The sequence below is a fragment of the Triticum dicoccoides genome, chromosome 1B (assembly GCF_002162155.2).
Source record: "Triticum dicoccoides isolate Atlit2015 ecotype Zavitan chromosome 1B, WEW_v2.0, whole genome shotgun sequence".
Lineage (NCBI taxonomy): Eukaryota > Viridiplantae > Streptophyta > Magnoliopsida > Poales > Poaceae > Triticum > Triticum dicoccoides.
The window spans coordinates 692,008,297-692,025,615 of NC_041381.1; positions in this window are offsets into that span (position 1 = coordinate 692,008,297).

Consider the following 17,319-nt stretch of genomic DNA (forward strand, 5'->3'; position numbering starts at 1 on the left):
GGGGCGGCTACAACTCCAACAACAACAACGGCGGCAGCTTCAACTCCAACAATGGCCGCCGTCCCCCTTCCGCTCGCCCTTGCCCGCGCTGCCAGCTCTGCAAGAAGTCTGGCCATGAGGTTCTAGACTGCTGGCATCGCTTCGACGAGAACTTTGTACCTGATGCTCGCCATGTTGTTGCTGCCATGCGTGAACAGGGAGGCGACGGTGTCTGGTATGTTGATTCTGGCGCCACTGACCACGTTACCAATGAACTAGAGCAGCTTGCTCTTTGCGAGAGGCACACCACGGCGCTGATCAGATCCACACCGCAAGCGGAGGAGGTATGGGTATTTGCCACATTGGTCAAGCTTCAATTAATTCCCCTAACCTTAAACGTGATCTTGTTCTTAAGGATGTCCTTCATGTTCCACAAGCCGATAAAAACCTTGCATCCATGTCTCGTCTAGCCACCGATAATAATGTCTTTTTTGAAACTCACAGTCGTTATTTTTTCATTAAGGATCGGGCAACGAGGGAACTCCTCCATCACGGTAGATGCATTGGGGGCCTCTACCCCATCACATCCGGAGCACTTAGTCGCTGGCATTGTCAAGTCTACTCCGTCATCAAACCCTCCTTGGAAAGGTGGCATCAACGCTTAGGACATCCATCATCGGTCATCGTCAAACAAGTAGTCAATAAAGACAATCTTCCTTTGTCACATAGTTCCATTAGTGAGTCTGTTTGTGAAGCTTGCCAATGTGCTAAGAGTCATCAGCTTCCCTATCCTAAGTCTCATAGTGTGTCTCATGCTCCTTTAGAGCTTATTTTCAGTGATGTTTGGGGCCATGCCCGAGATTCCTTTGGAAGAAAAAAAATATTATGTCAGTTTCATTGATGATTACAGCAAGTTTACTTGGATTTTTTTGCTTAAATATAAATCTGAAGTTTTTCCTATCTTCCAAGAGTTCCAAAAACTTGTTGAACGACAATTTGATCGAAAGATTCTTTCAGTCCAAAGTGACTGGGGAGGGGAGTATGAGAAACTCAACTCCTTCTTCCGTAGCATTTGGATTGAGCATCATGTGTCATGTCCCCATGCCCATCAACAGAATGGCTCTGCTGAGCGCAAACATCCCCACATAGTTGAAGTTGGCCTTTCTCTCTTAGCTCATGCCTCCATGCCTCTCAAATATTGGGATGAAGCTTTTATTACCGCCACTTATCTCATCAATAGGCTTCCCAGCAAAGTCATTGGCAACTCAACTCCATTAGAGCGTTTGTATCATCAAAAACCTGATTATAACTACCTCAAAATATTTGGGTGTGCTTGCTACCCCAATTTGCGTCCATACAATCACCACAAGCTTGAATTTTGATCCACTCAGTGTGTCTTCCTTGGTTATAGCAACCTTCATAAAGGGTATAAATGTCTTGAAATATCCACTGGACGCATCTATATTTCACGTGATGTTGTTTTTGATGAAACGCTCTTTCCTTTTGCCAAACTTCATCCTAATGCGGGAGCTTTACTTCGTGCTGAAATAGCACTTCTACCAGATCCTACTGCACCTTCTGATCAGGGGGGAGAATTAACTAAACTTGATCATGTGCAAAAATCCCAAGGAAATTCTGATTCGGCTGATATTTGTGCTAATCTGAACTGTCATTTTATGTGTGAGGAAATAGACAGAACAGGCGCGGAATACGCTGCTGATTTGGCTGACAGCACGCGATCCCAGGCGAATTCGCGCGTGCAGCCTGCTGCTACTGTCAGCACACGATCCCATGGAGATTCGCCATTGGGCCTGGCCTCACATGGACCTGTGGCCGACCGCGCCGCCAAGGTGGAGCCCACTAGCCCCGCCGTATCGCCTCGCGCCACGCCTCCTCGATCCGATTCGGCCGCCAACGCAGGTGCGGCAGGGGGCGAATCCCCTGTTAACACGTCGCCGCAGGCCCCAACAGTGGTCGACCGCGGGCGCGTGCCTGGCCCCATAGTGGTCGCGCGCGGGTGCGCGCCTGCTGGCTGATTTGTTCCCTACATCGGGTCAGGAGCCGGCGGGATCCTCTATGGCAGATGAGGTTTTACCAGAATCTTCTGTGCAACCATCCACAGCGGCTCCTCCCGTGTCTTCTACGCCCTCTCTCTGGCAAACAAGGTCTCGGTCAGGTATTGTGAAAGAAAAATAGTACAGTGATGGTACAATTAGGTATGACAAAATCAAACGAGCCTTTCTTACTACTACTGGTGAACCAATTCATTTGCATGATGCTCTTGCTAATAAGGATTGGAAAGAAGCTATGGACCATGAATATGATGCACTTACGAAAAACAAAACTTGGCACTTGGTACCACCAAAACATGGAGACAATATTATTGATTGTAAGTGGGTATACAAGATAAAAAGAAAGTCTGATGGAAGCATAGACAGATATAATGCCAGATTAGTTGCTAAAGGCTTTAAACAGAGATTTGGAATTGATTATGAAGATACTTTTAGTCCTGTTGTTAAGTCTGCTACTATTCGACTTGTCTTGTCTATTGCTATTTCCAGAGGTTGGAGCTTAAGGCAGCTAGATGTTCAGAACGCGTTTCTTCATGGTGTTCTTGAGGAAGAAGTGTTCATGAGTCAACCACTAGGTTATGAGGATCACAACACACCACAGTATGTCTATAAGTTGGATAAAACATTATATGGCTTAAAACAAGCACCAAGAGCTTGGTATTCCAGATTGAGTATGCAGTTGCAACACCTTGGGTTCATACCATCCAAGGCAGATACCTCATTGTTCTTTTTTAGAAAAGGGAGTGTTACTATTTTTGTGCTTGTCTATGTTGATGATATAATTGTTGCTAGTTCAAGTGCAGAAGTTGCTACTTGCTTCCTTAAGGATTTAAAGTTGGAATTTGCCCTCAAGGATTTGGGTGATCTTCATTATTTCCTTGGAGTAGAAGTGAAGAGAATTAAAGATGGCATACTTCTCTCATAGGAAAAATACACCACTGATATTCTCAGAAGAGTGGGTTTGAAAAATTGCAAGCCGGTTAGTACACCAATTTCTACCTCAGAAATGCTCACAGTAGAAAGTGGAGAAGCTCTTGCACCAGAGGATGCAACAAATTATAGGAGTGTTGTAGGTGCTTTGCAATATTTAACCCTTACTCGTCCTGATATTTCATACTCAGTTAACAAGGTATGTCAATACCTGCATGCACCTAGAACCACTCATTGGACTGCAGTTAAGAGAATTCTAAGGTATGTTAAGCACTCAGAAGGTCTTGGACTTCCAATTACCAAGTCTTCTTCTCTTCTTGTAACTGCTTATTCAGATGCAGACTCGGCAGGATGTGCTGATGATAGAAGATCTACAGGTGGTTTTGTTGTATTCCTGGGAACAAATCTTGTGTCATGGAGCGCAAGAAAACAGGTTACTGTCTCAAGATCAAGTACAGAGGCTGAATATAAAGCCTTGGCTAATGCTGCAGCTGAAGTAATGTGGATTCAGACACTTCTTTATGAGCTTGGTATTAAAGCTCCTACTGCTGCGAGACTATGGTGTGATAATATTGGGGCAACCTATCTCTCAGCGAATCCAGTTTTTCATGCACGAACAATACACATTGAGGTAGACTTTCATTTTGTCAGAGAAAGAGTGGCTTGGAAGTTGCTTGAGATCAAGTTCATTCCTACAGGAGATCAGCTTGCAGATGGGTTTACAAAACTGCTTACTGTGAGAGGATTGGAAAAGTTTATATACAATCTCAGCTTGGCAAAGCTCCTTGAGGTTTAGATTGAGGGGGAGTGTTAGAATAGTTGTATAGAGATAGGTTTTGTCATTGGGTTTGTCTACGCATCAGTCGACTGAGACTTTGTCAAGTCTCAGTCAGCTGACGTCATGCATTCATGCATAGGCGCTGTATGTTTTCCTTCGTCTCGTTCGTGGTTAGTCCATGCTGGGCTAGAATTAGTGTTCCTTTTTTTTGCTTGCTGTAAGCCCACAAGTGTGGTCGCTCAGGGGCTAGGATTCAGCCCCTTTTTTCTTTCTTCGTTCCTTCGCAGAGTAATACCTTCTCTTCCGGTCCATGTTTCTACCCTTATTTAATTATTTTTATACATTTTCAAAAATATTTTGCATTGTTGATAAAAATAAAAATAGAAAATCAAACTCGCACAAGTAGCAGTTGCGTTGCACCCCTTGGCATTAATGACGGCTTGTGATACAACCAGTTGCAACGCTAGTGGTGGACATGCAACTGGGTAGTATCCTTCCCGCCTCAGTTACTTCCAACTGGCCATCATCTCCCCCGTCTCTCCAGTTGCAATCGTGTTGTATCCCTTGCAGTTGCAGCCGGGTTGCGACACATGCGGTTGCAACTCTAGTAATGGACATGCAAATGGCTAACATCCATCGCCCCTTCAGTTGCAGTCGTGTTGTACCCCTTGCTGCTGTAGAAAGGGTTGCGACACATGCAGTTGCAACTCTAGTGATGGACATGCAACTAGTCGACATCCCTCTTCTTCCAGTTGCAGTCATGTTGTACCCCTTGAAGTTGCAGGTGGGTTGAGACATGTGAAGTTGCTATGGACATGCAACTGCTCGACAACCACCCCTCCAGTTGCAGTCATGTTGTACCCATTGCAATTGCACATGGGTTGCGACACATGCAGTTACATCTCTAGTGATGGACATGCAACTAGCCGACATCCCTCCCCTTCAAGTTGTTGTTGTGTTGTACCCCTTGTAGTGAAGAAGGGTTGCGACACATGCAGTTGGAATTCTAGTGATGGACATGCAAGTGGCCTACACCCCGTCCAATTGCAGTCGCGTTGTACTCCTTGTAATTGTAGATGGGTTGCAACAAGTGCAATTGCTGGTTGCACATGGATATTCACACAACTCAAGTCACATACACAAAAAGGCAATGCAAGATGATGTATTCAAAGATTAAAAAAATATAGAGGAAAAATAAAATAAAATAAATTATCTAAAAAAGGAAAATAACTAAAAAGTTAATGATTCAAAAAAGGAAAAAACAAACATAGACAAAAGAGTAAAAAAATTTGTGAGACAAACTCGCAAAGCCTTTATTCAATCGTCACAATGTTTACAGGGACAAAATCCAAATTTCCTGGGTGACCTAACCAAACATGGCGGCCAAAACCCAGGGATAACGCATGCTTTGCAAGCTTGTGAGCCTCAACATTCGAGGTTCTGAATTCATGATTGATCAAACAAGAAGAAAAAATACTAGAATGGCCTATGATTTCATGCACCACAGCCCCATATTGTGCACTTGTGCCTTTCTTGATTGCTTCAACTGCCAACTTACAGTCTGACGCCACTGAAATACTGTCGCAGAGCAAGTCATTCACTAGTGCCAGAGCTTCACGAATTGCCAAGGTCTCCAGAGTCTCTGGATCATCGATGTTGTTGAAACGGATCACTGACGCTCCCTGGTACTCCCCTGTCCCGTCTCTGCAGATAGCTGCTACTGCCCCAAACCCACCATGTCTCGAAACTGCCGCATCAACATTGATTTTCACATGATATTCTGGAGGAGGGATCCACCCCGTCAACCTGGGAGCTGGCGCCTGCCTCTCCTTCTCTGGCTTCTGCAAACACTGAATCTCTGAAAGATAGCTCGATATGAAGCCATGTGTTGCGAATGGTGTTTGAAAGATACCCTCGTGTATTAACTTCCTCCGCGATGACCAAATCGCCCAGAGGGTGACAATCATGGTAACCAGCTCGTCACTGGGCATCATTTCGAACATGGAAAATAACCACTCCTTTGCATCATCGCTTCGATTGATCGCCATATGCTGCACCATCTCTTCCTTCGATAAAGCCCAAGTGCTCCTAGACAGTGCGCAATTGAGTAGTGAGTGCCGCCAGTTATCCTGAGCTCCACACACTCCACAAACGTCCGTGGTGGACATATTTCGGTGCTGTAGTAGATCTCCCGTTGGCAGCGAATGCTGGGCCAGTCTCCACGTGAATACTTTCAGTTTCGATGGCACCCTTAGCTTCCATAGTGACGACCAGCTCTTCATCAGTCCCTGGAGGTTGGAAGTATGCTCTCCCTCCTCTAACCATGCCTCTCTTCCACTTTTTATACGGTAAATCATGGTGTACACCGTCCTGACAGAGAATTGGCCCCTCGGATCCTCGGCCCATGCCCAGAAATCGTCCACCTGACGAGTGCATATAGGAACCCTCAGGATGGCTTCGGCGTCCATTGGGACAAAGACTTGTCGAACCACCTCTTCCCTCCAGGAAGCAGTTGAACCATTGATTAAGTCTGACACTCGTTCTGGAGGGTCATGAACCAGAGATGTAATGGGCCTCATCATCCCCGATCTGGGTATCCAGTTGTGCTGCCATATGTTCGTTGAGTGCCCGTCCCCTATGCGCATAATTACACCGAGTTTCAGTATGTCTCTCCCATCTACAACTGCCCTCCATATTTGAGAAGGGTTTGATCCCAACTCTGCCTCTAAGATGGACGTAGTTGGGTAGTAGGCTGCCTTCAATATGCGTGAGCTCAAGGACAATGGCTCTGTCAGGCACCTCCACGCCTGCCTACAAAGTAAAGCCAGGTTAAAAACTTCTATCTCCTTAAAACCGAGACCTCCCAAGTTCTTGGGGTTCGTCATGATGCCCCAAGAAACCCAAGCAGGTTTCCTCTTCCCTCGTTTGGATCCCCACCAAAACTGTCGTATAATTGAAGTTACACTGCCACACAGTCCCCTCGGGAGACGGAAGCACGACATAGAGAAGACCGGAATGGCCTGAGCAACTGATTTTATCAACACCTCTTTGCCTGCCGCCAACAGCAGTTTCTGCATCCAACCCTTAACTTTCTCCCATACTCTGTCCCGCAGATAACGAAATGTGCCATTCTTTGACTGTCCAACCGCTGTGGGCATACCCAAGTATTTCTCACTCAAAGATTCATTCTGTACCTGTAAGATACTCTTGACCTGGTTTCTCAAACCCTCAGGGCAACCTTTACTGAAAAAGATTGAAGACTTTTCTGTATTTATTCGTTGTCCGGATGCATCACAATAGGATCTAAGCAGGTTCGACACCGCATTTGCTCCCTCCATGCTAGACTTAAATAGCAACAGGCTGTCATCCGCAAACAAAAGGTGATTCACCACAGGAGCTGTGGGTGCCACCTTTACACCGCCAAGTATCGATGACTGATAACTCGATTTTAAGAGGCATGAAAGGCCCTCTGCTGCCAATAAGAATAGGTAAGGGGAAATGGGATCTCCCTGTCTTATACCTCTCGATGGTTTAAACTGCTCCAATCTCTCTCCATTGAATAATACAGAGAAGGATACTGATTTTACCATACCCATAACAATTTCAGTCCAAGCTGGAGAGAATCCTAGCTTCAGCATGATCGCCTGAAGATAAGCCCACTCAACCCTATCGTATGCTTTCATCATATCAAGCTTTAGGGCACATAAACTATTGGTCTTGGACTTGTTCCTTTTCATGAAATGCAAGCACTTATAAGCACAAATAATATTGTCAGTGATCAGTCTCCCAGGCACAAAAGCAGATTGCTCTTCAGATATGATATCAGGCAAGATTAACTTCAACCTGTGTGCCACAACCTTCGAGGCGATTTTATATAAAACATTGCAAAGACTTATTGGCCTGAATTGAGATAAGAGAGTCGGGCTAGCTACCTTTGGGATCAAAACCAATACTGTGTCATTAACCCCCTCAGGGCTTTCCTCTCCTTTTATGATGCAAAATACCACTTCAGTCACTTCCTCCCCACAAAGATCCCAATGCCTTTGGTAAAAATGAGCCAGAAAGTCGTCGGGGCCCGGGGCTTTTGTTGGGAACATTTGAAAGAGTGCCGTTTTCACCTCATCATTGGTGTAGGGAGCACCTAACATGTCATTCATCTCCTGCGTGACCTTTCGGGGAACATGTTGAAGCACTTGTTCCATGCCACTCACTCCCTCCGAAGTATATAGAGATTTATAAAAATCTTGTACCATGGCCCTCAATTCTGCCGGATCATCTGTAATAACACCGAGGGAGTTGGATAAAGCTCGTATCATATTCTTTTTCCGCCTTAAGCTCGCACGCATGTGAAAAAAAATCTGGTGTTCCTGTCACCCGCTGATAGCCATTCTAACCTGGATCTCTGACGCCACATAAGTTCTTCCCTGTGTAGGAGTTCTACCAGCCGGTCATTGAGCTTTAGCTCAACATACGTAGGGCCAGTGCGGATTGGGTCACCCCGCAATTGCTCCAGCTTGGCCTTGATCAGCTTCATCTCCTTTCGGACACTCCCGAATGTGTCTCTACTCCATGTGGACAGATCCATACTAATTCTGAGAAGTTTATCACAAAAATCACCAACCCCATAGCCTGGTGCGAGGGTGCTCCAGCTATCAGTTATCTTCTCTCTCCACGCCTCATGTGATTCCCACATGGTTTCGTATCTGAACATCTTCTCCTTCCTTGGGTCGTGTTGAGTGCCATCCAAGATCAGCAAGATCGGCCCATGATCTGAAGTAACTCCAACTAGGTGATGAAGTGTGGCTAATGGGAAACGAGCGGTCCAACTCGCCGAAGCAAGAGCCCTATCAAGACGGACCCTACAAAAACTACCTCCAGCAACCTTCTTCTCAAAAGTCCAAGGCCGGCCCTGGTATCCAAGGTCCATGAGCATGCACACGTCAACTGCATCACGAAAGGATTGGATATGTGCATTGCTCCTGTCCGCTACTCCATCATGCTCCTCTGGGCGAAGAACTTCATTAAAATCTCCAAAACAAAGCCATGGTAAATCACTCATCGTACTTATTCCCTTCAGAACATCCCAAGTTTGGTGTCCTAGATGTATTTGGGACTCCCCATAAACGCATGTGATACGCCAAGGATCGTGGCCCGTCTCTGTAACCTTTGCATCGATGTGATACACCGAGTCTCCCAAGATCTCCACATTGCAGTTGTTATTCCAGAACATCCCAAGTCCTCCGCTTCTCCCTTGACTGCCTACTGCAAACGAGTTATCAAAACCAAAAGTTCTAGCTAAAGCTTCTACCCGTGCTCCACTTATCTGAGTCTCAACAATGCAAAGCACGGTAGGGGTAAACTTCATCGCGAACTCGCGAATTTCTCGAACTGTCGCAGATTTACCCACTCCACGGCGGTTCCAGCAAAAGGCACTCATTGGGCTTGGCGACTCTCCTCTAGGGAGGCCGCCAGATTCTTCACAGAGTTGTTGGAACCTTCCTGTCCCGGGGTCACCATCTTTGTGCGCTTGGAGTCTCTCTTTGGGGGCGGGCTGATCACTTGAGCACTTCCCACGGGCACTATAGCCAGCTGATCGGATCCCAGAACAGAGCCATGCGTGGAAGCTGAAGCACTGTTTGCATGTTCTGCGCCACTTGTTCTCTTACGAGAGGCATCTTCCATGTTTATATCTTGGGCTGGTTATAAGTGTTTGTCCTCATGTGCCTGCTTCTCCCGCCCTTCCCCGGCAAAGTATTCATCGCCTGAGCTCTGTCCTCTTCCGCCTGTACGTCCTCCTCTGCGGCCACCTCGGCGACCACGGCCCCCACCAGGACCTCTTCCAGTTCTCATATACCATCCTGCCCTCAGATCTTTGAACACTAAGGCAGAAGGTGGATGAACCCCTGATCCGTGTTCTTTGTAGAGATGACCCAACATACCACATACCGCACACCAATCGGGCAATTTTTCATATTTAACCCGGTAGATCTGCCGCTTTCCTCCCCTTACAAATGACACAACGTTCTTCAGCGGCTTTGTCACATCAATTCTTACCCAAATCCTATGAAAATTCCCGGCAAAATCCTGTGAAGGAGGTTCGGCATACAAAACTTCCCGTACCCTGCCAGCAAGTTGTTCAATAAGGTGCGCAAACAAATCGGGAACGTCATGGATCTGAGCCCAGATATCTATTGTCTCCAGCTTGATGGTGGTTGGTTTCGTCACCCCATCGTATGGCTTGATGATCACCGCATCCCCCCTGAAGTGCCATGGGCCTTCTTGCATCACCCTCTCCCAGTCTCCCAGACAAAAGAGTAAATGAAAATTTTAAAAATGGCAAACAAAAAAAAAGGCCAACTTACAAAAAAAAAGGCCACAACCCCTGGCCAGCCCCCCAAGCAAACCCCAGGCCCGATAGAAAAAACGAAGAGAGCAGCCCAGCAGCCCAATCCCAAACTTCCTACGCATTCTGTTCACATGAAAGCAGCAAACAAATGTAACCATCTGTTTGGTCGACTGAGACTTGACTAAAAATCAGTCGACTGATTTTTAGCAGACCCCTTTGCCATTTAAACTTGTACTCCTGATCTATCTCTTCTTCTCTCCTTCGTAGCGTTATCTCCTGTATCTTCTGTAACGATCTCTCGATCATCTCTACATAACTTGTATGCCAAGGCTTATGCCCAATATATACCAATGTGGCCCGCGACAAAGGGTTCAACGCTTCCAACATATTTTACAGCCTGTGCGCCTCTTTTGAAGATATTTACTCTTGCTGTAATTTCCTCAACAATCTGCCCATAGAGTGCACACTAAACTATGTGTGTCCGTTGGGAGGGGCGTGGTGTGATTGAAGACGACGCCATCGCAGCCTTGTTGTCTTGCTCACAAAGCTCGGTGTCGTCTATGTTCATCTTCACATAACCAGAAGGAGGATCCAGGATGAAACTATCATAAGTGACTTTGAATAGACGAATGTTAGAAGAAAAAGTTTTAGGGGCCTCGAGTTTTAGAGCAACTCCAACTGGCCGACATAAACGGACATCGATTTTGTCTGTTTATTGTCCGTTTGGATCGTCCGTCCGTCCGTGTCCGCTTTTTCGAATGGGTCTGCCTGTGCGCCCAACGGGGCCAAACGCATTTTAGACATGTCCGCTTTTTCGAATGGGTCGGCCTGTGCGCCCAACTCGCCAACAGCTCGCCCGCCCCCGTGCCCGCTCGCCGCCCCGCCACTTGCCCCGTGCCATAGCTCGCCCCGCCCGTGTCGCAGGTCGCCCCGCCCGCTCGCCGCTCCACAGTCGCGAGCTCCCACGTCATGCTGCAGCCTGCAGCCGCACCTCGCCGCCCCGGTCGCGGCGCCCGCTCGCCTCCCCGCAGTAGGTCGCCCCGCAGTCGCGATCTCCCGCGCCACGCCGCAGACGCAGCTCGCCGCATATGCCTGCGTAGCCGTCGCATGTGCACGTGCACGCAGTCACGCACACATGTACATGCACGCATGGCTAGCTGGACCAGAACGGATGAGCCTTGGGCGTAGCTCTACTTGTGCATGTACACGCAAGCATGGCATGACCTATACGTGCGCTCGTCGCTGCGCGCGAGAGCTCTGTTCACCAGGGAGTTGCAGCCAAAGAGGAGGCCGCGCATCGACGAGGAACTCACCAAGGAGGAGGCCACGGCGCTCACCAGTGCCGGCTCTGGCACTTCCCATCGGCTAGCACAACGGAGGTTACCCCGACGGCTGCTTCGCGTCCCGCGGCTTTGTTGGTGGTCTGGAGCAGGGTGGGCGGGTGGGTGGGAGAAGAGAGAGAGGAAAGGAGAAGAGAGATGGGTGGGTGGTTGGATGACAGGTGGGCCAAGCAGCACATGCAGTGGGCAGAAGCGAGCGAGGAGAGCAGAGAAAACATCCGCTTTGTGTCCGCCGCCGACCCAAATGTGATCCAAATTTGAGATGGAAATGGGTCTCTGTGTTGGGCAGTCATTTTTGTCCATGCAGACCGAAATAGACATGGGCGAACGAAAATGGGTCGCCTGGTTGGAGTTGCTCTTAGTTTCACCAAGGACCCCCAAAATCTTAAGACCGCCCCTGCTTTTCGTAAAGAACCCACGATCGGTTTCCTCAGGGCATGATTGATCCATCCTGACCGATGCCTGGTCGAATTGTTTTTCTGACCCATTCAACGCAACGAAGCCTGATGGCCTAGCCAAACAAAGCGACCTGCTCTATAGATCCGGCGACCGACTGACCTCAACATTATGACAGGAGGAGGACGAGTTGCCTTTATGCATCTCGGTCAACAAAGTTCACATACGAACATATATAGTTTCTGGGGATAGATAGATTCATCTCTTTACCAAAGATATATGGAACATGGCAATTTTCTTCCGGCATGACGCGTGCTCTGAACTTTGACAAGATTTGTTTTCATGTATTATTCATACCATGATCAGTTATCTCATACTCATAGTATGCCATACAATTCCGTGAAGGAATACCGATATGGATTCATCACGTTCTCTTTGCTTGTCCACCTTTGTTCCACACTAACCTTACTTCCAATTTGTGTTGCCGGGTATTTCCGAGCCAACAGCCGCTCGGATGATTGCCGAGAAGCAGGCTGCCAAGGAAGTCCATGATGAAGCTCTGAGGATCTTGAGGAGCATCCAGGAGAGTCCATTTCATGGCTCTTTAGCCCTTGGTGAAGTGACCATGGTTCTCAAGTTATTGTCAGAGAAGCAGGTCCGACAATGGTATGTTGATAACATCACCTCTGTAAAGGAAATCATACTAATATGAACACATCTCCTGTTTGCCAGCACCTCGCAAGAAGAGTTGTTCGATGTGCTCTTGGAGCTGAGAAAGAAACAAGTGTTCCCAGCTTTCTCCCGGGAAAGCATCCAAACTCTTGGGCTGGTCGAGCAGCCTGCTGCCAAATGGAGCTTAGGTCTCATGACCCCAATTGGTATAATCTCAAACAAATGCATGAATATGCTCTGCTTTTTATATTGTTTACTTTTTTTTAAACACAAGAAAGGCGCCATCAAGCGCCAAGATTTCATTCAACTCATATGCAAAGTACAGCATGAATTACAAAGCCCTCAATTTGGAGATTCTGAATCTGGAGCATAGTATGACAAGGGCTATTGCTACGAGCTGGATGAGTACAACCAGTGGCAGGTTCTAGCCTAGAGTTGAGAACCTGATGAGCTGCGTTGTGAGCAATACCATTGATATTCCTGTGGATATGATAAACAACATGATGTTGTGGATGAGTGTCCCGAAGAAAGCTACTAATCGGTGTTCGACATCTCCATGGAGTGTTGTTGCTGCTTAAGTTCCTGGAAGCGACCATCTTTGCAAGAGAAAGATTATCCGTGGGAAAAGAGACTCGCTGAAGTTGGAGAACTCGAGCACCCTTGGCTGCTAGTTGCAAAGCTAAAGCTTCTGCCACAAGTGGAGAGTGAGTATCATCAGCCGAAGCCTGAATCATGATATTCCTATGATGTTGGTCCCCTGGTTGGTCAATGTAGATTCCAATCCCTGTAGCTCGAGAATAACCTCTTCCAGGAATGTTTTTCTTTTGCCAAGAGGCATCGGAGTAAACTTTGGTACCTGTAATGAGCAAATCAAATCTTATAGTTCAGCCTTGCACAATTTGATTCTCTAGTTGGCCATGAGAGGTAGGCTTTGAATTCTGCTGCCCTTCCATGGCTAAGTCCTGCAAAATCTGTGAAGAGGAAATGCCAAGAGAAGCATATTGAATTTGGTGAGGAAAAGAGTATTTCTTGCAAAATAGAGCATCATTTCTTGCCTTTCAGAGACACCACAGGAAGGTGAAAATGTTTTCTACAGTTGCATGTGGGTGATTCATAGTTAAAAGGGCGTGAATGATATAATGAATGGAACAATTCTGCTGCACCAGAGAATCAGTCCTAATAAACCAGGGGGATGCAAACCAAGCAGCTCTAGCAAATGGGCATAGAAAGAAGAGATGATCATCTTCATCAAGGCTGCACCTAGAGCAATGGGAACTAATATGAATAGAAAACTTACCTGCCCTGATGCCAGTGGGAAGAGCTCTCCTAAGAAGTCGCCAAGCAAAAGTTTGGATCCTAGGGGCCATGTGCTTTTGCTTCCAAACCTGCTGTAGAATATCCTTGATGATTGGGGCTACCTGTCTTGGGGCATTGGCATGGTGAGAGTGAATCTGTTGGAGACATAGTTTGTATGTGCTTTTGGAGGTACATTTTCCTGATGGAGTCAAGTCCCAACAGAGAGAATCCCTACCGTCATCATAGACAATATGTGTAGTAAGAATAGTTGAAGCAGTTGGTTGCTCAAAGAGATCGTTAATTAGCCGCACATTCCAGGTTTTTTGTCCAGGAAGCCAAATATCAGAGATCTTAGCAGGGTAAATGTAGTTGCTATGCTGGATTATGAGATGATCATAAATACCTTCCCAGGCAGCACACCAAGGAGTACTCCAAATAGAACTATTCCCCTGTGAAATCTGAATAAAAGCATGAGATTTAAGCAGAGGCATCACTTTAAGAATGGAGGACCAGAAAGCAGATTTTGGGATGTTAGCAGAAGCTCTCCAAATGGAAGAATCGGGAAAATATTTAGACTTAAGAATTTTATAAAGGTGCCCTTCAGGGTTTTCAACAATCCTCCAAGCCGAGGCAAGAAGTAGGCCTTGATTCATAGCAAGCATGTTCTTAATACCAAGGCCACCCTCCTTCTTATAGGACTACAAAGATCCTTCCAAGCCCTAAGACACATAGCTTTAGCACCTGGCTCCTCTCTAATTCCAACCCACCAGAAGTTTCTGATGATGGAAGTGAGCTTTGCTAGGAATTTTTTAGTGAAAAGGATATTGGACATGTAATAGACAGGGATGGAGGCAAACACAGAATTAATAAGCTCTAGCCTCACTGCATGGGACAACTTGTTCGCTTTGTAGGTGGGAAGCTTGTTCTTAAATTTACCGTAGACAAAGTTGTAAGCAGAAGCACGATCTTTAGCTGGGAGGATTAATGGGTGCCCAAGATGTGTAGATCTACTATCAATGAGAGGAACAGGGAAAATATGACTGATTTATTGAGCTAAAGACTGGGACACATTAGCTCTAAACAGAATAGAAGATTTTCCCCAATTCTGAGTCTGACCAGAATGCGAGCAGAAATGGTTGATGAGATTGGCCATTTGATTAGCTTCCTGTACCGTAGCATTGCCACAAACTAATAAATCGTCAGCAAAAAGCATGGAGTGAATAGGTGGACAGTAAGGACCAAGAGAGATACCAGACAAGCGATTTTCGACCATAGCATCGTGGAGGCTCAAAGAAAGTTCATTAATAGCAAGAACAAAAATATAAGGCAATAAAGGGCATCCTTGTCTTATTCCTCTACTACTACGAAAGTTGGCGAAAGGCTGACCATTAATAATCACTGAAAAATTAGGAGAAGAGATGCAAGCGTAAATCAAATTTATGAAATGCCTATGAAGCCTTTTGCGTGAAAGAGCAGAAACTATGAAGTTCCATTCAAGGCGATCAAAAGCCTTAGCCGAATCAATTTTAAGCAAGAAAGCTTGTTGTTTCCAAGATTTAAGGGCAAAGGAGTGAGTAATTTCTTGAGCTAAAATGATGTTATTGGAAATGCGCCTACCCTCAATGAAGGCTTGTTGAGAAGGATCAATATAGTCAGGAAGGTGAGGCTTGAGTCTATTGGCCAAACTTTTGGAAATGATCTTGTAAATGACATTACAAAGGCTTATTGATTGATAATCGGAAGGGACTTGAGAGACCAATTTTTTTAGAAATAAGAGCAATCTAAGTATCGCTTATATGTGAAGGCATTATACCTGTTTGGTAAAAATCCCTCACCATAGCAGTGACGTCATCGCCAATCCAGCTCCAAGTGGCAATATAGAATTCAACATTGAACCCATCAGGCCCAGGAGATGCGTTTAGCTTCATGTCCTTGAGAGTGTTGAGAATTTCCTCCTTGTCTGGAATGCTATAAGTGTAGTCCTGGCAGTCAAGGGGAAGGCTGGTTGCAAGAAAAGGCCTGCTGTCGGTGTCAAAACCGGCAGATCTCGGGTAGGGGGTCCCGAACTGTGCGTCTAGGCGGATGGTAACAGGAGACAAGGGACACGAAGTTTTACCCAGGTTTGGGCCCTCTCGATGGAGGTAAAACCCTACGTCCTGCTTGATTAATATTGATGATGTGGGTATTACAAGAGTAGATCTACCACGAGATCAAGGAGGCTAAACCCTAGAAGCTAGCCTATGGTATGATTGTTGTTCGTCCTATGGACTAAACCCCTCCGGTTTATATAGACACCGGAGAGGGCTAGGGTTACACAGAGTCGGTTACAATGGTAGGAGATCTACATATCCGTATCGCCAAGCTTGCCTTCCACGCCAAGGAAAGTCCCATCCGGACACGGGACGAAGTCTTCAATCTTGTATCTTCATAGTCTTGGAGCCCGGCCGATGATGATAGTTCGGCTATCCGGACACCCCCTAGTCCAGGACTCCCTCAGTAGCCCCTGAACCAGGCTTCAATGACGACGAGTCCGGCGCGCATATTGTCTTTGGCATTGCAAGGCGGGTTCCTCTCCTGAATACATCATAGAAGATTGTGAACACCTGGATAGTGTCCGGCTCTGCAAAATAAATTCCACATACCACCATAGAGAGAATAATATTTACACAACTTCGATCTGCTGACGTATTTCGTAGCATGACACCACGCCACGACCAAGCCTTTACTTGATTTGTCTTTATTATTCCACCTCAGTGCGTTTAGCGAAGCGGTTTCCTTGGCACGTCTTGTCGAAGCAGAGATCGTGTTCCCCTTATTCCGGGATTCCCATCAATACAGACGTGGGTAACCCAACCGTTCCATTGATTGCGGTGCTTGGGAGATAAGCAAGTTTTACCAGGCCGGTGGGGACGCATGGTTTGATCCGCTCATATATAAGGGGATAAGGATCCACCTTTTTACCTACGCCTTCTTCCTCCTTTGCTTATCCATCTCCGTGCACTCGAGCTCCAGCGCCCAAGTCCGCACATCTTACCTCAACCTTCTCCAACTATGTCCGGAGTGGGAGGCAAGTGGACGGCCTCCTCCGTTACGGAGGGGCACATCAAGAAGCTGCGCAGTGCCGGATATTTGTCCAGCGATATTGCGCACCGGCTCCTCGACGAGGGGCAGCTCATCCCCACCCCCGGGCCCCATCAGAGGGTGGTATTCCTTCCCCATTTCCTCCACGGACTGGGTTTCCTACTCCACCCCTTCGTCCGGGGGCTCATGTTCTATTATGGCCTGGATTTCCATGATCTGGCCCCGAATTTTATCCTCAACATCTCGGCATTTATCATCGTGTGCGAGGCCTTCCTCTGCATCCAGCCCCACTTCGGCTTGTGGCTCAAGACCTTCAATGTCAAGCCGAAGGTTGTGAAGGGCAGCCAAGCGGAGTGCGGAGGCGCCATGGTGGGAAAGATGCCCAACGTTACTTGGCTCGAGGGCGCCTTTGTGGAAACCATTAAGGGG